Here is a 23,173-nt window from a genome sequence, read left to right as displayed (position 1 = left end):
CACCAGTATGCTGTTTAACTATTCTCGCTCTAAGATGGAAAATTTCTTACCAGAAGGTTTTAAGTAATTAAGGAAATCAAAGAGAAACTCTGCTAATTAAGATTTTGACGCCAAGAAATAGCGGCGGAGGCAAATGGTATCTGATCTGACAAGGGCACAATGTAAGGCCAGGTCCGGGGAAAATGCAGTTATTTGTAGGTGCCTTGTTCCATTTGAATTCACCGAAGGGCTGCCGGAGGGAGCCAGCCGTGTTTGCCGATGACAAAAACGAATCTTGACACTTTGGATAATGAAAATTTGGTTCAGCACCTTTTAGAGACGGGTATGATAATACGCTGTCAGTCGGAGGCAACGGGGAGAGGGGGGGGGGAAGCAATGTAATTCTTGTCTGGTTAGAGGAGATGCCGCGACAAGCGGGCAGTCCCGGTTAAAAATGCCCCGTTAGGAAGAGGGATAACCCATCGAAGAATCGGAAAGTTGGTTGGACGAAGGGAGGGGGAAACGATTTGATGTTAGGAACCTCCTGTCACGCAGCTGCTTTGGTCTCCCCGCGGTGCGGAGGATCACAGTTTGCTTTGAGCTTGGGGGGGAGGAGAGGGGAGAGAATGGCTTTTTTGTGGTTTGACAGTATTAATGCAATCATCTCGTTCAGACCTTGTAAGCCCACTTATTATTTCCTCTGCGTGTGTTTTTTCTAGTTTAGCGGATTAGCTGCACTGTCTCTTCAAAGGCTATCCAATCAAGAAGGGGTTATTAAAACTGGGGCGCTTTATGACTGAGAATTAATTAGAGCAGCATTTTCATGCAAAACATCCAATTTTTTGATTAGCAATGGAGCAGGGCCGCAATTAACACTCTAGGAAGCTTAAATTTCCAGCATTTTGATTCTCAGGAAATGAGATTATCAAACTGGGGTCAGGCACTTGACAGCAAAAGGGGGATTATGTGTAAGAAAATAATTTGTTTCTTGATTTTGCCTCTGAGATTGTTATTAAAGCTACGGTGAATTCAGAGGGAGGCGAAGAGTGGGAGGAGGAGATACCTAAAAATGGGAGCCGGAGAAACCCTTTGCCTTGTTAGCGTCCTCCTCGCTGTGCCAAGAGCTGCCTCGTCCTGGTGTTAGGGAGAGCACGCTCTGCGTTGGATTTACAGCAACAGGTTTGCATTGCTTTGCGGAGGCTTGTTGCCTTTCCTAATCGATGTGTGTTGAGGGTTCTGCAGTGGTTTTTAAATATTCAAAATATTTGTATCCCGGGGAAGGAGGCGGTCCTGTTGTTTTAATAGACGGGCTGCTTTGTCTCCATTCCTTTAAGCAAATACATGGCATGAACACTTTTTAAACTGGTTTTTGATCCACTCCCAGTGTCTGAGGACGTATACCACTGCTTATTAAAGGCTGAGCACTGCCAGACTTCAGGGTAGGTGGAACAAGAAGCGGGGCATCTCTGTCCCTTCCGGAGAACACGGAGGGTTTGGGGGTTCCATCTCCCACTGAATTGTTCTCACTTCTCAGGGCAGTGCAGGGTGCTGAGTGTCAGCCCTGGGCTGTGAAATCAGGCTGCGTAGGGGACTTGGAGCAGGCTAAGGCAGTATGAGTCATTTCACAGAGTCACAGAATCATTAAGGTTGGAAGAGCCCTCCAAGATCACCTGGTCCAACCACCCCCCTACCACCAATGTCACCCACTAAAGCATGTCCCCAAGCACCACGTCCAACCTTTCCTTGAACACCCCCAGGGATGGTGACTCCACCACCTCCCTGGGCAACCCGTCCCAATGCCTGACTGCTCTTTCTGAGAGGAAATGTCTCCTCTGATAGCTGATCAATATTTGCTGGGTGTTGGGGGACTGCCAGTTTGCATCTCCGTAGGAGAGCGGGTAGTCAGCTGTCTGTCCGCCTGCTTTTGCTTCTTAAAATGACCATACAGTTCAATGGCTTTTTAAAATGTTATTTGCTGTATTATTTTTGAGCGAAATTGTTTGTGAAAACAACTATTATGAAGTTGATTGTTGCGAGCAGCTGCATTAGCCACATTCTTCGTCCTAGGTCCTACCTAGCAATGCCCACAGCTATTGCAGCCTTTACTGCAGCAGCCACGTTATTGAGGATGCTCAGTCCTAGCTTGCACCACCAACTGATGTTCAGAGGTTGAGCCTTATACAAGTACAGCAGTGCATAACATTGTGCTTTGCTCCGTGAAGCAGCATGGCAAGCACTCTCCAATCTCCGCCTTCAGCATTTGCCTTTGGGTCCCTGCCTGGGACTCCCAAATAAGTTCTCATTCTCAGCTTCAAGATCTTCTTGCTTTAGGCTTTGCCTCCATACGGTGCTCACTTCAAAGCCAAAAGACCTCCAGTAACTCTACCATGTAGATTTCCAGATGCCACATTGTCCTTTTTTAATATAAAAAAACAAAATACCAGGGCATCAAGGTGTTGTGCCAGTAGACGAGCTTGTCAAATAAAGACTGAAAATCAAAGACGAGGCTATCATTTATGAGTTTCGTTAAGAGCTTTAATTTTCCACTCTCTGCATAAATTGCTAGTGCTCGGCTTCTCTCCCCTCTCGATATGAGGAAGGACACAGAAAAAAGCACTCATTTTATAAAGATTAAATAATCCCATAGATGGATGCTTCAGTCTTACTGGTATTGCTGGGAGGCTGCTGTGTCCAGATCTGCTTTGTGTTTTGTTGTTACAGTTCTGGGCAGAGAGACTTTCAGGTTTTCTGGGACTCTTTCTGTCTCAGCATCCCTTGTTTGGAAAGCAAACATTGATTTTCAAGGTACTTTGTTTCAGCTTCTTTTCAGCTTTGAGTTTTGGATTACTGAAGAATTTGGGGGCTTTGTGGTGAATTTAAAAAGACGCTGTAGAATTATCGGGTATTACGCAGATTAAAGCAGAATAGGTAGGAAATGTTTATGACTGTGAACTGTAATATCCTGTTTTGTATCAATTCTAGGAGGTTTTCCATGAGGACTAGGCTTTTGAAGGCATTGAGTCATCTCAGCTTGATGCAGTGAGATGCGCTGCAAGCCTTGATATCCATTAAAATCAGTCCCTGTGTTTTCGTATGATTAGTTTCTAATTGGATGTAACTTCATCAAAGTGAACTTGTATCGGTGTATCGGTGAGTATGTGCTCTCCTTTCCCCTCCGTCAGCTAAAGCACAGCTTTCTGGGCTGCTCTGTGCCGGGCAGCGAGCCGTGCTATGTCCGTGCGTAAAATGTGTCCCGGGCTGGAACAAATGAATCACGCTTTGCTTTTCTGAAGGACACTGGAAACATTTCATCAGTACAGCCAGCAATAAAACAGCCACGATGCAGCCGAACAGGTACTCTTCTTACTGTGATCTAAAATAATACGTTCCTCCTTTCTCTCCATATGAGAGCTTCGTACTCTCCTGGAATTTGTGCCTTTGCGTCAAGTTCAGTAGTAAACCATTTATTTAAAACTGCTCTGTCTTGCTGCTTAGGATCAGGATTCTCTCGGTTTGGTCTGAGGAGGTCTGGTTTCTGATAATCCACTCTGCTTTGAAGAGTGTTCATTGCGGCACTGGTGGAAGTTGGCTGCAACAACCTGAAAGGATGAAAAAGGTTCTGTAGGTTAAGTGGATGCTACTGCCATTGTCTCTTCGAAAATTTTAATCGTCTGAAGCCAAAACTCTATTTTTGAGCTCTGGCTTTCCTTAGGACATTATTTCTTGCAAAGTCATTTCCTTGACTAGCTTAAGGAATATTTTTGTGCTGCTCCCTTGTGGTTTTTGTTTGTTTGTTTGATACCAGGACACTCCAGTGTACCTTTGGTACCCCAGGGTTAGATTCCTACACTCATCTCCTATTATTGTTAATGATAATAGTGTACATTCCTTTGAATCAGAGTACGGCAGAGTATGTAGAGTTAGGCTACACACGGTGAAAAATAAATTGTATAAGATGAAAAATAAATTGTCCAGCGGGAATGTGGATCAGCTGAGTACAATTAGCTGGCTTGGAATTTGGGTTGGCCAATGTGAGCCCCAGTAATCCTGTTCTTCTGGGACCTTTAATGACCAGGTTAGCCCAAACTGTCACTTGTATCCTTCAGGATGTTGTATATTTTTGGAAGAGATTTGTACACTATCCAAGTGTGCTTTCTAGAACGCTAGCTTTATTTTGAAATCTCTGTGCTAGCATTGTATATATCTTTTTTGTTTGTTTGTTTAATCTGGCCTGGTTTGTTTAATCTTTAATAGGGTAGAGTTCTAAGATGCTCAGAGGCGTTTTTGTTTTGTGTTGAAATCTTGCTAACATCGGCGTTTTTCAGTAATTTCTTAAATCTTTTTGTATTGAATTTTGTACAAATCCTTTTTTTTGTGAATCAAATTCTTGTTTACTTGTCTGTGATTTGTGAAACCTCTTTTTCACCAACTTAATTTGCAAGATAATAAATACAATGCTGAAACACTGCTTTTATTTTTCTCGCCTGATAGAGTAGCTAATCTTAATAATAATAAAAAAGCCAGTTATCTGTCAAGTCCGAGCTGCCATTTTGCCTTTTCTGCTAACTTCCTACCCTCCAAGCTGAGACATCTCAAGAAAGCAGCGAGGTAGCACAGGGTATGGCAAATTCCAACACATACCTTGAGGGTGAGTGTGGAGGCAGGAGCTGTTACTCTTGCCTCGTCTCGTACTTGTTCAGTGGGTGAAAGGTGTTTAATCTCTGGCCCTGTCATTCTAATGCCTCTAATCTGTATTTGACGTCCCTACAAATGTGAAACCATTGTTTTTCAAGTAGCAGAAAAAATGCACCAGGGACAGCTTTATTAGCATTTGGATTTTCTCCTTCGGCTTTGACTGATGGATATATACATTTTTTTACACCGAAGAGTTTTTTATCTTGATAATGTTGAAATGAAACTTTACAGTGACAAAGTAGTGGGCAGCTTTAGAAAGCCCCGCTTTCAAGTAGGGTTAAAACCATTTAGGTGAGCATGAATTAACATTTCCCTTGTCTTGTAAAGGTCACCCTTTAATTGAGATTCACCACGCTCAGTCCAAAGCCTAGGATCCAGGAGACCTCTTCGCAAAGAAGGCACAAATTGGCAGCATAATCTCATCAGAGGCTTAGGTTATATGGTAATAAATCATTCAATTCGAAGCTAAAGAAGCTGCCACGGAGCATAAAACACGCCAGATGCTTGAAAGACTTTCGTGGCTTAGAGTTTGAATAACAGTTGGAGGATCTGTAGATGTCTTGAGATCCTTCTTAATAAGGAAGAACTGTTGGGAAGAAACTGATTCTTACCTAATTAGAGGATTAAAATGTTACAGACTTGCTTTTATGTTAGCTGCTATTCATTCTGTCCAACATATGAATTTAAGGTGTGGCATTTCTATCCTATACATCGCTTTGCATGCTATTTCAGAAATTATCATAAAAAGTTGCAATATTTTTCATATATATACAATATGTCCTGCTTTTTCTAGGGAGATAAATGTGAGTTGAGTAGGGGATTCCCTTCTGCAGAATAAAAGAGGTGGCATTAATCAATAAGGTGATGTGATTTAGGGCTCTGAGGATACAGAGGCTAACAGTTTCTGAAGGGTTGTTGGGACTAAGTGTATAAATTGTTGTTGATTTTTTTTCCGAATATTACATGTACAGTATTAGAATATTTTGTTACCAGAAGATAGAAATATTTTTCAGGCAGGCAGGGAGAGTATCATAGGAGAAGGTTTTTCATCCAGTAATAATGTGACTAAGCGGATAGTCAGAGGCTATTTTTGTGGAGATTGGAGAAAGAGAATGCCCTTGAGAAGCATCAGCGCTTTGAAGCCTCGTGCCAGTAGGGTAAGTCTCTAATTTTGCGGGTTTTTGTTGCTGTTTATGGAGCCCGAATGGAATTGTCCATTCAGGAGTGTGTGGCCGCCTCCATCTCTCACTGTAAGGTTTGGGATAGCAGGACGACTGCCTCTCGTACACATTACGGTGCAGAGACCTGGCACTGAGAACACATTTAGAAATGTCCCTGCTCTGCTGTTGGCTGACTGAAATCTGGCCTCTTGTACCCTCCCCAATTCACTTTTCGGTGTTTTTTTTTGTTTGTTTGTTTGGTTTTGGTTTTCATAGCAGCTCAGCAGATCAAGGTCGGTATCACCTGGAAGGACCTGGGCAAGGAACCAAGTACAAATGCAGATCGTATTGGTTCGGAATCAGAGTTGAAAAATTGTTTTCTGTCTTCTCTGTTGTGACCGTGTTCTTTCAAGTCACTGAGAGACGAGGTGGTGGCATTTCTGGGGTACAGCAGAGGAGCCTCGTCATTTTGACTCTGTTACAAGGGCCGCCACATGAGGAGACCGTAGAAGGACATGATGTGCATGTTAGGTGCGTCTTTAACAGGAGCTTATTTTGGTGGTTAATCTAATTTAATTTGGCCTCAAAGGTCTAAAATTGGTTGCATTAATGGAAAAATGATTGAATCACGAACTGACTGCTGAGAAAACTGTCTTCTCAGACTGTACCCAACCATCTCTGGCCAGATAAGTGTAGTGAGATGTGCACAGGCTCCGCGAGCGGTGTTTGTGGTCAGCTGTGCCGGCTCTTTCTTCGGGACGTATCCTGGGCAAGGTCATGATCTTATAAAAAAAGGTAAAGGGGGGTCCCAGGCCTCAATGGCTATTTTTGGACCCTGTTAATTTGCTAGTAGCTTTGCCTGTCCTTTTACTGAAGCTGGAGATAAACTGAGCTTGCAAGATGCTTCCCTAATGAGGTAGTTGAAGCAGGAGGCAAGGTGCAGTTTGCTCCTGATGGATGGACCCCGTGGTACGGAGCCGTGTGGGAGCAGGTCTTGAAGAGCTGCTGTCTGTGGGCAGCCCCCGCAGGATCAGTTCAGGAGGGACCCCACGTGGAGCAGGGGCAGAGAGGGTCCGTGAAGGAGAAGCAGGGATGAAGCGTCAGGGATTGACCACAGCCCCCAGTCCCCTGTTCCCCTGAGCTGCTCGGGGGGAGGAGGTGGAAGAGGGTGGATGGGGGAAGGTGTTTTTGGTTTGCTTTTAGTTTCTCACTGTTCTAGCTGCTAGCGTTAGGCAATAAATTACATTAATATCCCTGTGCCGAGTTTGTTTTCCCCATGATGATAATTGTTGAGTGATCTCCCTGTCCTTATCTCAACCTGTCAGCCCTTTTTTCCCACGTTGTATTTTCTCCCCCTTTTTCTTTTAGGAGGGGGAGTGAGAGAGCGGTTGTGGTGGTGTTCAGCTGCCCAGCTGGGTAAAACCAAGAGAAAGGGTAAACCCCTGTTTCCTGATGGTAATTAATCTCGTCTTCAGTGGGCTCACAGTTTCAGCGATACCGTGATCAGAATCGGATCAGTTGTCTTTACTGGGGATAGGAGTGTGCTCGTGAAGCTTGCTTCTCAAGACATCACTGTTTGAATGGACACCGAACTATTATGCCACATCTGTCTCTAATTTCATTTAAAAAAAAAAGGGATGAGAGGGTAACCAAGCTTCACACTCGAAATGGAGTTTGCAGTTTCTCCCATTTACATCCACATTGGGGTCTGAATTTAAATTCCTGCTCTGAATGTAGATTTCCCAAATTGTCACACATCTATTACAGGTCTCTTGAGCCACGCAGTCTCCCCAAATGCGGAGTTATTGTTGAAACCAGATTTTTGTCAGTGTTTTCTCCGTATAAAACTTTTGCAGCTGCTTGAGGGAGGTTGTTCCAAGTTTGCTGGAGGAACGCAGACTGATTCTTTTTCCTCTAACTAGTGGGTACAGCAAATACTCTGAAGATCTCATTAGTGTTTTCAAATTTCATTGTAATTACTTAATAGTATAATAGCAAAGACTTGATGCTCAGTAGCTGGATTCTTTTACATAATATCAAAAATATTCTAAGTGATTGGGGGCTTAGAGTGCATCTGTGCTCCTCTTTGGGAATTTTAATTGCACTGATCATGTGGCTGTGTTTGACTTAATTGTCATCAGTAGTTATTGGATGAGATCCCTTGCATGAGCGCTGCATTCACTGCACCTCAATGGCATCTCGAAATGTGTGAACAAATGTAACAAATGGCACTTTCTTTGTCTGCTTAATGAATATGTAAGTGATTTCAAATGGCCTCTTCCCTAGACTCTAACTGTGTATTTCTTTATAATAGGAGATATGTTGATATTCTGTGGAAAAGCTGTAATTCCAGTAATAATTGGTTTATAGTGCACTTAGTGCTTTCCCCTCCGCAAGGTAAGATGCCAATTTGGCCTGACCCCAGGTTAAGTAAGGGAGCAGCACGTGACCAGTGAGTGGTTACAGGATATCATGATGTGCGGGGTCAGTAGCCACCCATGGGGAATAGTGCCTTTTTAGCTGCTGCTGAAGTATTAGAATTCGATTATAATTAAAAAAAAAAAGTTATTCACACCATAAATAGGTGAGCTCTAAAGTCTGTAAGAGTTACGGGGCCACAGTGTAAATAGTTTTGTGGCGGGTGTAACCAAAAGGGCATCGCTACATTTTAAAGATAATTACTATTCAAAAATGTAAATGTGCCTTTTTTTTTTTTTTAATGTGTGTTCAGTTATTTCAGCTCGGGAGGACCTGGCAGTTTCTCGGTGATGTTGCAGAATCCTAAAACAGAGAAGTAGTCGAGTAAAACTTACATTTGTGAAATCCACGCAATATGGGACACGGGGCAGAGCTCAGTGAGGAATTTTACAGCTGGGAAAATGAGTATGTAGATTGGGTTAGGAAAGGCAGCGCTCAGTGGTGTACTCAAGGTGTCCCAGCCAAGAGACGCGCTGTGTCCCTGCATCACCCGGGTGTCCCTTCGTTGGGATCACGGTCCTGTGAACAGAGTAAATCTTGTGGTGGTTTTACTCGGGTGGGCGGCCGAGCTCCACCACAACCGCTCTCTCACTCCCCCTCCTCAGAGAGGAACGGGGAGAAAATACAATGAGAAGGGCTCAAGGGTTGAGATAAGGACGGGAAGATCGCGCAGTAATTATTGCGATGGGCAAAACAGACTCAGCATAGGGAGGTAGTAAGATTTATTGCCTATTACTAACAAGCTAGAGAAGCGAGAAGCAAAGGAAAGAAACCAAAAGCACCTTCCCCCCCCATCCACCCTCTTCCACCTCCTCCCCCCGAGCGGCGCAGGGGAACGGGGGAATGGGGGTTGTGGGCAGCCTGTAGCGCTTCTTCTCCACCGCTCCTTCTCGGTCACTCTCGTCCCCTGTGCTGTGGGGTCCCTCCCACGGGATGCAGTCCTTGCTGAACTGATCCAGCGTGGGCTGCCCACAGGCAGCAGCTCGTCAAGAACCGCTCCAGATACGGGTCCGTACCACGGGGTCCATCCCTCAGGAGCAAACTGCTCCAACCTGGTTCCCCCAGGGGCAGCAGCTCCTGCCAGCTCACCTGCTCCTGCATGGGCTCCTCTCCACGGGCTACAGGTCTGGCCCGAAATCTGCTCCGGCAGGGATCTTCCACAGGCCGCAGTCTCCATCAGGGCAGGTCCACCTGCTCCACCGTGGTCTCCTCCACGGGCTGCAGCGTGGAACCCTGCTCCACCGTGGTACTCCGTGGGCTGCAGGGGGACAGCCTGCTTCACCATGGTCCTCACCACAGGCCGCAGGGGACTTCTGCTCCGGCGCCTGGAACACCTCTCCCCCTCCTTCTTCACTGACCTTGGAGCCTGCAAGGCTGTTCCTCACTCCTCTCACTCTCCCAGCTGCTGTGTGGCACAGCACTTTGTTTTCCCCCCGTCTTAAATATGCCCCCACAGAGGCGCAAAACAACATCACTTGTTGGCTCAGCTCTGGTCAGCAGCGGGGCCCTGACCAAACATGGGGCAGCTTCTAGATCCTTCTCACAGAAGCCACCCCTATGGCCCCCTGCTACCAAAACCTTGCCACGGAAACCCACTACAATCTGGATGTAGCATCTGCCAAAAGCACCTCGTCCGAAACGTCTTCCAGAGCGCTCTAGGTGGGCTTAACCAGCGCTTATAATGGAGCGTGTCTTGAGCAACCTAATAAGGAATCTCCATATTGCATATGAAATTGTGCCTGAAGCTTGGTTTTCACGCCTGTTTTCTTAATATTAAAAAACCTAGAGCAGGATTTGGGGAGGATCAGGGTTCATATGCAAAAGGAGAATTTCCTAATTGTGAGATTTATTGGTATTGAGAGGAGGGGAGCCGAGAGAGGAAGAATCGCCGACATCTAAATTAGCTTGCAAGGTACAGCTACTGCACAGTGCATAGGAAACAACCTCCTGTTGCCAGAACAACGAGCTGTATCACTTCATGTGCTGTTTCTTCCTCTTTTTTTTTGGTCTTTTGAATTAGTTTGTAGGTGGAGCGTTGTGGTACAGAAAGCAAAAATTAAATAATTCACCAACAGCGATGCCGTGCGTTATTCTCCTCTCTGACTTCATCGACCATTAGATACTCCTAAATGCCACCCTCACCTCAGGATCTGGGTAACCAATGTACTTCTTGCAACCTTTTGCTTTCTAATTAGTTCCCTGGAAGGGAAGTGCTTAGGACTCTATTAATGCTAATAGCTGGCGCGTGTGTATGTTAAGAGGGGACGGTGTATCACAAGATACGTTTCCACATACATATCTGACACTTCCAGTGGTGTTAATATAGGTCTGTTATCCCTAATTGATGAGCTTGGTGCTGTGTTGGGTATTCCACGTATCCGGGGGGGGGGAAAAAACTCAACAAAAGACTTTTCCTTCCTCTGTCAGCTTACTCGATAACTGAAGGAAGTCAAATGTTTATTCAGAGGCGCGATAAGGAGGTGCACCGCGTCTGAATCCCCAGCTGCATTGCCCTTCCAAACACACATCAGGCTATAATTCTTCGTTTCAATAGACCAGTTTAGTATTATTATGTGAACCATACCAGATCGAGCACTTATCTCTCCTGTTATATTGCGTTTGTAATTATACAGTGCCTCCTCATACCGGTATATTCTCTTAGAGCCTGTTTGGAATACAGAACAGCGTATTAAAGATAAAAGCCAAGGATGTTTTCGCCGACATTATTTATAGCTCTTTTTTTCCACTTGTTGTTTTAGGAGCCGACTTCATTATTAAAGTTTATATAATTGCTTTTAGGGATTATCTTGGTTTGTGTTATAGTTAAATGCTCCGTATTCTTTCGTATTAACGATCCTGTTACTTGATCCCTTTTTGGAGCCTACATTTTTCATCCAGAGATAATGACTGGTTCGTGCATTTGTGTGTCTGAACCGTTCAGCTTCAGACCAAGGGTGCTTTGTGTTCCTGCTGGCACGTGGAGTTTGGGGCCGGGCGGACCTGAGATACTGGTACTGTGCCATCTGTGCACCTTAATTTCACCTGGTATCCTGCAGGTAAGAATAATTTGTCTAGCTAAAAGCTTTATTTTTAAGGCCATTTTTTGTAACCAGAGAATCCAATTTAGGAATTTAACAAAAAATCGCCCACTGTAGCTTGGCCTTCACCTTTGTATGACAAAAAGCGCTTACCCTATTACAGGTGCTGCAGCTACAAAGAAAAAATGGGAGAATAAATGTTATTTTCTCTTGTTGAGAGGGGATAGGGACCTGAAATGCAGAGAATAAATCTGCCTGAGGTAGGAGACAAAATGCAGCGTCTCTTGTCTGGGAGCTAAAAGAGCAGAGACCCCATTCCCAGTCAAAAGGTGCTACAGAAAGCAAATGGAGGAGTGCCACATCTCTGAGTCCTGTTCTTCCCTGCTGCTGCTTTTACTTTGGAAACCTACAGTCCTTGCACAGAAACCTTGGTGTTACGTTGAAAAAATGATATTCAGTACCCTGGATGTCTAGGGCACATGCAGAGTAGGTAATATCTGCTGTCCTATATGCCTGCAGCACAGTTGGTGATTGACCAAGCCTGGCTTCTCTCCTACACATTTCCACTAAGCTGTGCTCCCCTTGCAGTACCTCTGAGACCTGTGCTATTTGCATGATGTGCTGCCTTTTACACAAGTGTATCTATTTCAGTCCCTTTTGATATAGTAATGGTTACCTGCATTAATGCTAACGCTTTGTAATTTCGTGATTGGAAGAGTGCAGAAAGCACTGCTTTTATGTGGTCCTGAGAAGCCTAGGAAATGGGAAGAGAACTGCTATTTATTTTATATTTCACGCAGAGGCATGATTGTCTGACACATTTAAAAAAATAAAAAAATGAAAATCACAGGGGTGAAGTCGCTGTCGACAACTGCTTTGAGCTGGTAAAGTCTCAGGCTTGCATGGAGGTGCAAAATGCGCGTGGTCAGCTGGGCACACGTCTGGTTACGCCGTGCTGTAGTGAGAGGCAGAAGGGCTGTGTGGCTTTGTGCTCTCGTGGCCGTACCTCAGAGGCGTGCTGCAATAAATGTAAGGGTTTTAACTCAGCCCTCCCAAGTGCTTGCTTGTTAGCAGCACCCAGATCTGCACTGAGATCTGCAGAGCTGTCTGCTCGTGATGCCCGTAGGTAACACCAAACAGAGGCAGTTAGTAACTTCGGCACACTTGGTCTGCCTACTGAATAACCAGCTTTCAGTTCTTGACAGAGGACCAGGTGAAAGAAGTGATCAATTCATAGACAAAACATGTGGCATCTTATGTATACAGTCTGAGTACAATCTTGGTGTGATTTTAGAAATTTTAGGTTACCCTGGTGCAGACATGGTAGAGTCCTCTGACTCTAAGTAGAGGAGCAGAGTGTAAAGCTGGAAAGACCATAATTATCCACCTTGATTTGTTAAAAATTGAGATTAGTTAGAGGTATTCTGAGAGCACTGCAAATCCTGTAATAAAAGACCAGAGGAAATAGAAGTTGGAGATTTTAGCTGAAACTATATTTTAGATCTTTGCATTCCCTGACGTATACTATAATATCATGGTCCCTGTGACCTTCTAATTTATCTTAAAGTTTAGTTAAGTCTAATTTCAGCAGGAGACACTTGATTTCTTGCCTTTTCATCACTAGGAAATTATACCGGGCTTCCTTTGCTAGCTGGTTTAGTATCCTGAAGCTCACCTCCAATGTCTAGACAGAGCCAGTCTTTAGGTAAAAACCTTGACTGATTGTGGGGATGCTTCCTGTTTCTAATGTTGACTCTGTATTTAATAAACCTAGGAAATCACGTATTATTAAGTCACAAAAGTAGCATATGAATGAATTTCCATCCTCACCCACAAGAGTAAATGAAATCCACATCAGTCCCATCTGGTTTCATTTTTTTGACTGCTCTGATACGTTGTTGGAAATGTTCTGAGCACAGCGATGTTGGTTTTAAGTGTTGGATGATGCACCTACCAGTTGTTTCTTGGATTGTAGGAAATCAGGTGTCTGTTGGGAGTACAGCAATACAAACTGTATTCACAGTACAGGAGATGGTTCGTTTAATCCCTTTTGTTTCTTTCATTCAGTCCTTTTTCCTTTACTGGGTGTCGAAGCTTCCAAGTTAGTCTAAAACAAGCATAAACCATGTCTTATGCACTGAGAAGAGTCATTAAAGCAAAGTAATGCCATACAATTGAATTAAATGTAGGGAAAGAAGATTAAAACCTCTTTCCCTCCATTTTAATAGGAAGTTGATGCAAATGGCAGCGGATAAGCAAATTATAATACATTCTGATGAAAAAGTGGCAAGCTGGAATGATAGGTTTGATTGTCTATATAGGAAGTTAATGACGCAGCTCTGAAGCGGAGTGAGGGGATGGATGTGGTGGATGTAATACCAGTGAAATTAAGCAGGTTAATTCCAGGCCTTGATGCAAGACTCCATTACTCTGCAGCCTGAGTGCAGATTATTACAGTTATCTAATGTATTTAACTCACTTAATGCTTTGTGGTCGTGCATATGCCAAAAAAACAAAGGATGGAAGTATTTTGACTTGGTGTTTTTCCTTTCTTCTCAGAAACATGGGAATTGTTTATCGGAAAATAACCGTAAATGGTGCATTCGGTGTCCAGTCACTGGTGTTCCCAGAGAGCACAGCAGGGATTTGACCTGAAAGATCTACCGGGAAAAACATCCTGGGCTTGACTTCCAAACTGTTTTCCGATATGGTCTGCCTTATTACGTTTGGTACTAAGGTTTTTGTTTGTTTGCTTTTGTTTTCCTTTTTAATTTTTTTCTAACTAGCAGTATGTTGGAGGAATGTCTGTAATGCTTCATAATACAAAGTAAGTGGAGGGACATCTGTTTTGCCTCGTAGGTTTTAGCCCTCCCTGCACACCCTCCGTGGTTAATGCCAGCCGGATAACCTCCAGTCTTCTGCATCCCGGTAAGTGACAGCGAGCAAGAGTAAGGCTGGTTTGACCCTGGGTGAGCCTTCAGTTAGTTGCTGGCATAACTTATTCAGCTGCAGGCTCTGGTATTGACGCTGAAGCTAGGCTATAATTTTCTAGGATGGCACGTGACTCGGTACAAGCAGAACTTCTTATAATTTGTCATCCCGGTGGCACTTGGGAAGCAAGCAGGAGCTGTGCTGTTAACCAACCCGCTGGAAGCCCGGTGTTTTCTGCTACGCTGTCGGTGACACGGGCACAGCATCATTGCTTTTGGCAGACTTGCCCAGGTAAAACAGATTGGGAGTTAACAGGGGATCGTGTTGGTGTTCAGAAGGAATAGAAATAGTCTCATTTTCTCTTAGTTACACCGGTTCAGCGTGGCTAAGTGACAAAACCAGTGATGGTACGTCTGTGTTCTTAGGCAATGTCAGCAGCAATCTGAATTTAGCAGAGAATTCGACTGCTAAAGCTTTGCCAGGTTTTGTGTAAGTACTTCTCGGTGTAGACTTCGATATTGAAAATACTTTTCACATTTCAGGTAGCATCAATCATACTACAGGGGGCAACAGGGGGGATGGTTGGACAAGATGATCTTGGAGGTCTTTTCCAACCTGTATGATTCTATGGCAGCGTATCAGAAAACAAACAGTTTCTCTGGAGACTTGAATAACTGAGTAGTCATCTCATTATCTGTTTTTCTTAGTTTATTTGGGAGGTTTGCAGGACTAAATCCCAGTCCATTTTACATTTTAAAAGACACTTCTGTTTCTAACCTTAAGTAGTCTTAACGTTAACCTTCTACTTAGCTGCTTATTAATTTTAACCATTTTCAATTTATTGCAGCTCACTAGATTCTCACTCATCTCCTTTATTTCCTCACTTGTGTCACTAGCAAGACCCATTTCAGAATGTTCTTCAGAGCATCCTTTTGGCGGTTCCAGCTATCCAAAATGTAAGAAAATAGTGCTCGCCAACGCTGCTTGTAATTTCTTCATTTTCTGAATACTAGGACAGACATTTCATTCATTAATTTATCAGTGCTCTTCCTTTTATGATGTGGCTTCTCTTGCTGTGAACAAAAATAGAGTAAGCGGATCTAGATGCAGTATTTTTAGTGACTGGAAGGCCACTGGTTCGAGAGCGACTGAGCTTCGAAGCAGACTTGGGCTTCACCTAAATGAAACTGCACTCTTTGTATACTGAAATTATAGCGTGCGATAAAAACATAACGAGCACCGAATGCGGGCAGAAAACACTAATTCTGCAAAGGTTTTTCGCTCCTTTAATGCAAGTTAAATAAGCAGATGGGAATAAGCTGTTTTAACACAATTACAGGGCCGTACAGAACGAGCCTTTTGTAATGACTGGCTGCAGAGACGTTCCTTTGGAAGGAATAAACACCTCTGTTAATAATAAGCCAAGCTGCTGGCTGCTGAGGCTTGAAGAAACAAATAATGATGTCTCTTTAAGCTGGATGTAAAGTTCCATTATTGACATCAGGTGGAAAAGGGACTTTTTGACAAACACCACCGGCTAAGATCCATTTTGTGGGCGGGGGTTTGGGACACAGCCTCGGATGCTTGGTGTAGTCCCTTGGGGTTTGGATTGACCGGGTGCCAGGCACAAGCAGTACTGGAGCCGCGAGCTCCCATTGTCACCGCTTAGCCCCGGCTAGCTCCGTGGCTGGGCGGCTCGTACCGCCGCTGGCTTTCGGAGAGCAGCCAGGAAAGTTGGTCTCTTGAGGCTGATCAGCACAACAGATGGACAGAACACGGGAGGAATATAAAGCAACGCAACAGACAGCGTGTTCAGAGAAAAGGGAAATGTCTTCAAAGAACATCACGCATTAGGACAAAATGCGACTTTCCTTTAATAGTTAGGCTGCCACAGATATTTTCTGTCACCTTTTTTTTCTTCCTTATTTGATCAGCCAGTCCCCGGTTGAGAACTCCTTTTCGAGGCTTTGAAAATCATCGTTTGGAGAAAGCGAACGCATACTGAAAGTTTGGATGCATGCTTTTTGTCTTCTTTATTTTTTTCCTAAGTAGAACTTGACTTTCAAAGTCACTTAACTGACCTATTTTACTTTCCTTCCACTTCTCGGTATATCAGAAATGTCACAAAACATGCCATGATGTTTGTGTTCAGGTCGGGCTGAGCCCTTGGTTGCTGGAGGGATGAATGGAAAATAGCTTTCCTCCAGTTGTGGTGCCTGATCTTTTAAGAAATACATGTGCAGTCTCCGAATTTCACTGAACAAATTCACCGAGTGATAAAGTACAAGTAGAGTTGAATAATTTTCGCCTGCATTTCTCATGTATATGTGTTAATTACATAAGGACTGGAAGGGAAACAGGGTGAACTTTCCTAAGATACTGAAAAGAAGGGTATTCCTGAGGAATATGGAGAGTTTTTGAGTTATTTGAAAGATGTGTGATGCTGATGAAACTATTGCTCCTCAACAACATGGGAACATTGGCTTAGAGCAAAGCTCTGTAATTCTGTCTCTGGCAGAAATACCTTCCAGTCTTTTACGAAACTTTCAGCATCTTCAGATCTTCGAGGTCTCTACATCTCTGGTACATTTTTTTTTTTGAGGGCACAAAAGTCATTCTGGAATGGGAGTTATTCATTTGGGAGTGTAGTGATAGGACAAAGAGGAATGGCTTTAAACTAAAAGAGGGTAGGTTTAGATTAGATATAAGGAGGAAATTCTTTACTCTGAGGGCGGTGAGGCCCAGGCCCAGGCTGCCCAGAGGAGCTGGGGCTGCCCCATCCCTGGCAGTGCCCAAGGCCAGGCTGGATGGGGCTGGGGGCAGCCTGGGCTGGTGGCAGGTGTCCCTGCCATGGCAGGGGGCTGGAATGAGATGGGCTTTGAGGTCCCTTCCAACCCAAACCAGTCTGGGATTCTGGAGTTAGGACTAGGAGGCTGGGGTGCCCGGATAAATAGAAGTGTATCAACCTTGCTTTCCTTAGGAATTCACCTAAAAGTAGAAGATAGTGAAAAGTGGAGGATAATGTTGTGGTTTTCTTACTTAGTTAACAAGTTTTATACCTAAACATGCACTTGCTTAACTTCTTCTCAGCACTCACAGGAGAAGTGGAGATGCATCCAAAACAGAAATGTGCTCTAGGGTGAGGATGGAGAAGAGGTGGCTGCTGGAGCTGGGCTGGATGCTGAATCAGGCTGCCTACAGAGCTGGTCGGTCATGCAGTGCAAGTACTGGGAAGCCTTTTACATCTCCTGGCATCTATTCTGCACTTCTCAAGGAAATAGCTTCAACAGAGACAGAGCCAGATTTCTTCTAACAAAGTGGTTTTGAGTTAAATTGCTCAGGTACTGCTGTTAGGGCTTATTCGGGAAAATACAAACCTTCACAGCAAACTAAGCCACAGGGCAAAAACAGTTTAGGTAGCAGTCGTGCAGACTCCAGCCTTGTTCTATAATTATTTCAGCTAGTGCTGTACTCTGAATACAGCTGTCAGGAGCACCTTAACTGAAGCATTTAAAAATAACCTGATCCACGTCGGCGGTGGTGGAGAAGCTGCGTGTGTTTTGACCACGCTGTTTTCTGCTCCCGGTAGATACCCCAGAACTGACACTTTGATTCACTGCTTGACCATGATCTTAGCTTTCCTCCACACATCAAATTAGCGGCAGTTTGCGTTATGTAGGCTTTCTAACAGAACTTGTCTGCGAGACAATCAGTGCTGCACTATTTCAGAGAAGGCTTTTGCTTTTTGAGCACAGCTGCTGCTGTTAGGTTAATGTTTTCACAGATCAAATCAGCTGTGGAAAATTATTTCCCTGGTGAGACCAAGGCACCTCAGTGTTTTCAGCTTTTCTCGGAAATTTCAGGGTATTGGAGGGAGGGAGAAATAATCTGTTCTTTGACAGGACTAGCAAATGTTCGTGGTTTCTGAGAAGCAATAACCGTATGTATTTGCTTGGTCCTTTTCTATTTGATGCTTGCATCTGACATTCTGGACACTTTGGGATGCATTTGCTTTGTCTGGCTTTCTAAGGAGACAGCCATCTGGTACTGTCAGTGTTATTGTGTTGCCCTTCCAAAAAGAAAGAGAGACTTCGCTTTTCATCTTCCATTTGAAACAGCTCATTAATTTAAAATAAATAATTGAGAAACAACATAAATCAAATCGAATGTGTGGTATAGCTCGGGTAGCATAGAGGAGGGCCGGGCCACGTGGAGAAGTGACCGAGAGCAGTTCAAACCTTGCTCAGCAAAAGAGTAAGACTGCAAAGTCCTGACAAGAGCTCTCCATAAATAGTTTTGTTGAGAGGGGGAAGGAAGGAGAGGTAAAGCTTTCCTTCCAATTCTCTTCGCTTACAGTCATCTGTACTGCATCATGAGCAGTGCATCATTTCTAACTGAAGGCAAAAAAAAAAAACCAAACCTCTTCATCTTCTGTTTCTCAGGCTTTCTTGATGGGTCATCTTACTCAGCCGATTGCCTTGACCGCTTCTCATCCAGCTGATAAATGAGGGTTGCATTGTTTTTATTATACTCCAATATGTTGTGGACTGTGCTGGTAATGGTTCGTGGCAGGAAAAGTTCCTGCTGTATCTAATGCAGGGAGTCACTGAAGGATCCAAGAGGCCCCAGAAGCAGATGTGAGGTATCTGATTTTCTCTGCTTGTTAACTTATATACAAAATATAAAAACGAATCTCTTTGCTTTGGAAATTGCTGAGGTTAAAGCTGTGTATTCCTTCTGACAGCTGGCAGAGAGGCTTTGCAAATCATTAATGAAATTGTGAGCCAGGCTCCTCCAGCATCGCTCATCGTGCGCCTTCAGGGTCATTTATAGGGGAACTAAGCATGAAAGTTGGTTGCTCTTTTCCTCATCTGGGAAAAATACTCCTTCCAACAGGAGATGTTTTATACTTCTCTCCAAATATTTAGATGAAGAGTAAAGACAACGTTTTCATGGCAAGGCCTAAGTCATGCATTTCTCTACCACTTGGTTTTTCACCCCCTTAGGAAATAGCTCATTTTGGGAACCCTGGGGCTCACCCAGGTTCACATAAGCTAATACATTCTTACATCCACCTTTTCTTTGGCTCTTGGTACTCAGTTATCTCCTATGAATTATGATAACATGATAATTTTCAGCGAAGTGCATCACGAAGATTTGCAAAGCTAAGGTGATGTTACCCCTACCTATTTTACAGATGGAAAAAATGGATATGCATAGTTTATGCTAATATTCCTTAAATTAAATGCTAATATTCCTTAAATTAAGGCACTGATGGTTGTCAAGTGCTGATAATTGAGCTCTGCACAGAGCAGTTTAGACTGTTTCCAGCTAAGTTCTGTACTCCCAGCTGATCTTCCACTGTTGGTCAGTTGAGAGTGAGGATTTGAAATCACTACCACTGTTGTTACTGCAGCAGTATAGGCATTGTTTTTGAACCAGAGAGATTTGGCAGATCAAGAAAATAAGTGCGTGCCTGTCCTTCTTACTTGCAATTCTTTATTACCTGTAAGTACTCCCCACCTTCTTCTGTCTTATTTTTTTTTTTGGAATGAAAGAAAATTCACCAAGTAGGCTATGTTTGATCTTGCAGTAAATTTAAATGAATATGAAGCTGGCCATTGCTAAAGTTATGTTCCATCTACCATTGAATATTTGCCTTTTGGTTCTCTGTACTCACCTCGACATAATGTTGATGTTTGCTGCAGGGTATAACTGCTCTTGGAAGCTGAGCCTCCAGCGATGGTTTTAGCCACCTGCTTTGCTGTTTAAGTACTTCCATTTTATCCTTATGTCACTTGCTGTGCCAAGTACAAAGATGTTGCTTAGTTCCACTTCATCTCCTTTGTCAAAAAGGACTCCTGGAGTCCAGTATTGGAGTCAAATTGATATTAAAAAACATACTGTTCATATAGCTTGAAGCTTATCAGAAGGCATGTTTGGAAATACGTGCTCTTAGGGCCATGAATACATGAGGGACCTTGCTGGAAAGCTCTGTTTTTTTCCATTTACAGTGTTCAGTGCAGAGAAATAACTATGTTGCATGTGCCACAGATTTTAAAATGGATTAATTTCCACTCTAGGTATGTCAGGTGGACTGGGTCCTTAAACATGTATATCACTAATTGCCATTTTGACTCCATTCACCCCACATCCATTCTCGTCTGGTTTTAGTAACTGCTATTGCAAGAGCCACTAGAGCTTGGTACCAGTGATTCATATCACCTGAAAGCAGCTGGGAAACCCTGTTTTCACATATTATAAAACATTAGCCTCTGACCCTACACGTTTGTGATATATTAGCTGTTAAAAGCATGCTAGAGCTGACATATGTAGGGGAAGGAATGTAAGAAAGTAATCGGAGCGATAGAGTGATCGTATTTCATAGCTGGGTTGGCAACTGATTTCCAAACAGCAGAGCTCAGGGCATTCTTGTGAGATTTTCAAAGCTAATAATAGTGAAATAAATGGGAAGGGATAGGTGATACCCATGTTGATGTGTTTGTCGTGTATTCAGGTTTATGTGGTATTTACTATTTTGGAAAAGCGAGAGAATGCAGGAATCCTGAAAGCACCAACTCTTGTAAAAACATCAAAGTCAATAGAGAATTAGCTTATTTCTAAATAATATTTTATATCTACGTGTCCAAAGATCAGAAATAGAAACAAATGCAAAATATTTATCAGGGTGGGAAAGTTGGTTGCTCAGGTAAAACACTGGATTGATTCTATTGCCAGCTGACGCCAGCTTCATGTGTGGCTTTAGGGTTAGTATTGTATCTCTGCCCTGTACCCCTTAAACCACTGGCCACCATTCAGGGCTTGTAAGGCAGCTGAATAATAGGACTTGGACCTACACAAATACCCACCCAGGCAGATGATGATACATGTAGGAGCTTGATTTAACAGCCTTCTGTGAGCTTAAGATAAAGTTCTGGATTTGTAAGGGGTATTTTAGCAAGGTAAAGCTGCGGTTGTATTTCATTGTGGTGCAAAGGCTGGAAATAGTCATATAGTGAAGCATTTTTATTAATACTCTAGTGAAAATAGAAACTTAGATGCTTGCCAAAAGCAGCCATTCCTAGAAAGAGAAGGTATCGGTCTATTTGAGGAAACTTTTAAGCGTTTCATATTCTGTCTTCTCTACTATAAATGTAGTTTAAAATCTAATGCACTAAAAATGAATCCTGTCCCCAACCTCTAGAAACATTTCCCATCTTCAAGCAGTTTTATATTTCGTAGAATCACAGAATATCCTGAGTTGGAAGGACCCCACAAGGATCACCGAGTCCAACTCCTGGCTCCACACAGGACCACCTGAAAACCAAACCCCATGTCTGAGAGCGTTGTCCAAACATTTCTTGAACTCCTTCAGGCTCGGGGCCGTGACCATGTCCCCGGGCAGCCTGTCCCAGTGCCCGACCACCTCTGGGTGCAGAACCTGTCCCTGAGCCCCAGCCTGACCCTCCCCTGTCCCAGCTCCATGCCGTTCCCTCGGGTCCTGTCGCTGTCCCCAGAGAGCAGAGCTCAGCGCCTGCCCCTCCGCTCCCCTCGTGAGGGAGCTGCAGGCCGCCATGAGGCCTCCCCTCGGCCTGCTCTGCTCTGGGCTGAACACACCAAGGGCCCTCAGCTGCTCCTCATCACACATCTTCCCCTCTAGACCAATTATCTGCATTTCTTTGTGATGGCACCCTATAGCATAGACAAAACGTCAACAGAGAGAGACATCCTGACTGGTTTTGGAGAAACAAATTAGATCAGGTTCTTTGCTGCTGTCAATACTGACTGATGAGTAGAGTTAAAGTTTTTGATTTTCGTGGTGCATTCTTACTCCACGAGTGTATATATACACTAAAAATTACCCTATTCATTTGAAAAACAATATTCAGGAGAAAAAAGCTGCTCCATTTACTAGTTCTGTACGCATGTATATGTTTGTGTCTTTTTGCATTCTGCAGTTCTGTGTTCTGGGACTGTGATTACACTGGGACTGCTGAAGAAGATCTTGAATGCAGTGAGCACAAGTCTAATTATTTTGTTCACTAGAGGCAATAATTGGCTTGTTCAGAAGTAATGAGATAATTCAGATGTAAATTCACTTTTGAGAGGGGAATTTTAATAATGGATAATCTAGGAAATTATATCATGAATGAAAGAATATTTTGTTTATAAAAGGAACAAGTAATGTAACTACAGAAGGTTAGGACCATTTCAACTAATTCACAGCTGGAAATGAAATCTGGGAGATTGCTTTTGACTGCTGTGTAAATGCTATATGTTCTGAGATGTTAGTGTTGAGTCTTTAACAAGGCTATTACCCTGTGAGTATGTGGTTCCAGTGTTCCCAGAACTTTGCTGTGGACAGCGCTGGTGTTTGTGGAAGCTGAACTTCTTGATGTAGCTTTGTTAAATTAGAGCCTTATCACAGAATCACACAATGGTTAAGGTGGGAAGGGACCTCTGGATGTCATCTGGTCCCATCTCTGCTCAAGGAGGGACACCCAGAGCAGGGTGCCCAGGCCCGTGTCCAGGTGGGTTTGAAGCTCTCCAAGGAGGGGACACCACAACCTCTAGGTACCTGTGCCAGTGCTCTGGCACCCACCCAGCCCAGAAGTGCTTCAGGTGCTCAGAGGGAACCTCCTGGCCTCCAGGTTGTGCCCAGTGCCTCTTGTCCTGGCGTTGAGTACAACTGAAAAGAGTCTGGCTCCATCTTTGCACCATCCCTTCAGGTATTTATAGACATTGATAAGATCCCCTTGAGCCTCCTTTTCTCCAGGCTGAACAGTCCCAGTTCTCTCAGCCTCTCGTCACAGCAGAGGTGCTCCAGGCTCTTGACTGTCTTGGTGACCCTCTGTTGGAAAGAGTCCTGCGTGTCCATGTCTCTCCTATACT

At 43.8% G+C, this 23,173-nt stretch overlaps 1 protein-coding gene and 1 long non-coding RNA gene across 9 annotated transcripts in view; both read left to right on the top strand.

Moving 5' to 3' along the window:
- The window catches only part of EXOC4 (exocyst complex component 4), a 381,730-nt gene that overhangs the window by 109,312 nt on the left and 249,245 nt on the right, over positions 1-23,173 (top strand). The window lies entirely within an intron of this gene.
- LOC106038717 (uncharacterized) overlaps positions 9,505-23,173 on the top strand; it is a 55,901-nt gene continuing 42,232 nt past the window's right edge. For 3 of the 4 annotated variants that reach the window (XR_010832971.1, XR_010832991.1, XR_001208785.3), the window contains exon 1: positions 9,505-23,173. This exon is cut by the window's right edge and continues 18,892 nt beyond it. This is a non-coding gene — a long non-coding RNA (uncharacterized lncRNA). The other variant, XR_010832967.1, reaches the window with a different exon arrangement.

This window comes from Anser cygnoides, chromosome 1 (genome assembly GCF_040182565.1).
Source record: "Anser cygnoides isolate HZ-2024a breed goose chromosome 1, Taihu_goose_T2T_genome, whole genome shotgun sequence".
Classification (NCBI taxonomy): Eukaryota; Metazoa; Chordata; class Aves; order Anseriformes; family Anatidae; genus Anser; species Anser cygnoides.
This window is presented reverse-complemented; position numbering and strand designations above follow the sequence as displayed.